Genomic DNA, 1,752 nt, shown 5'->3' on the forward strand with positions numbered 1-1,752 from the left:
AGCTTTCACAGTTCAAATTTTTAGACCACCTTTTGGTCGTAAACGTACATGCATAGGAACACTATGTGACTATGGGTCCACCTTTAATGATGCAACATTTTCTTTTGTCTGTATGATTTTCCTGATAGTTTCTGTAGGTGAATTGTATTGATTCACGTAAGTTAGGCTCTTGTTCCCTGTAGCCTGTGCTCATGGATTGATTTTCTTACTCATGAGAGGGCATCTTTCTATACCACTGTCTAATTTGAGAGCTTTGTCTGAAACAGTATGGGGATAGTCATGTTTTACATAAGGTATGATGCAACTGCGGAGATGATTTCAAACATCTCCTCACTGGACCAGTGCCTCCTCAGATCCAAATAGGTGTTCATAGAATTTAGGTGAGCTACACAACTTATATTGCAGTCTCATCCCCATTACAATTAAGACCTAATCATTATATATATATATATATATATGTATATATATATATATATATATATAATATGTATATCCTACATAGGGAAACAGGTTTGACCTGAGTCCACCACCCCCAGATGTAATGCTCTTCAAAACACACCATATTTTATACACAGCCCTCTGTAATACCGGGACATGACCCTGGCTTGGGTTCCCCCAGGCCATAGGCTGTGGGCTCCTACTGGCTAGGAGGAGCTGAGGCAGCCTTTTGTTGTAGTTTTAATGTGGGGTTGCCAGTATTGGGGAATGCTACAAACCTGGATTCAGAAACCATGACTGCGCTGCTTGTGTCAGTGGGGGTGCTTCGATGCCCCTGCTGTCAGCAGTCGGGGGGTGCTGCTGCAACAAGGGGTGTCATCATATGCACCTCCAGCATCCGCCATGCTGACACGCTCGGGTCCACTCATTCTGCAGTTAGGTAGGATTTTTGGTCTGTCTCTGTTTGCTTTGCCTGTTGCTCCCTGTGTCTCTTTTGATCTTTCCACTGCTACCTGCTGCAGTGAACCTTAGAGTTTGCAAGATACTGCCCCTGTTTTCTTTTTGTTTCAGACATCGATGTGGTCGGACACACCACGGTTGCTCCTACCGCCACCCTAGGGATCTATCATGTCGCTTCTGTTGCCAGGCCTGGAGTCGTCAGCACAGATGGTACCCCTTCCAATTCTCGAGCCAGCATGGAGAGTCTCGCATGTCAGCCCTTGACCCCTCAGACCTTGATTGTCTATCAGGCTTTGTGGCAGCAGTGATAGACTTTCTTGCAGAGTCACAGCTCAGCAGGAGATACAGGCTCTGTGAAGATGGAAGTCCAATGCCTATCTGAAGATATATTCATGTGGAATCATGATTTGTAATGTTGTTTGTGGACTTGAGTGCTTCGGCCAACTTGCCACATTTCCGGTGGTGGTCTCGACGGATTTTGCCCTTTTTTTTGCCCTTCAGAGACCAGGATGCTTATATTTTTTGGCAGGGATGGGGTTCGACTCACGGAGGAGGGGAATAGATTGTTCCTTGAGGAGCATTTTTCAGTGTTTGGGGGGGTTTTAGTGAGCTAGGTAGTATGGTGGCGGGCCTAGTTCCTTACTGGGAACCATGTGTGACGGGAAAGACCAAAAGTCTGTAAAGCATCCATATTGCTGCAGTAGGAGTAGTGCACACCCCTTCAATGCACTGGTTAGGCTGATTTCACCCTACTGGGGTCAGCGGCACTTCTCATCCAGGTGGGCCAAAATGGTGCATTGGTATGGGTGTGGGATATTGTCTCACTTGCTATAAAGGGAGAGTGGCCCTTGCAAG

This window comes from Taudactylus pleione, unplaced genomic scaffold (genome assembly GCF_031769625.1).
Source record: "Taudactylus pleione unplaced genomic scaffold, aTauple2 ptg000533l, whole genome shotgun sequence".
NCBI classification, from domain to species: Eukaryota; Metazoa; Chordata; class Amphibia; order Anura; family Myobatrachidae; genus Taudactylus; species Taudactylus pleione.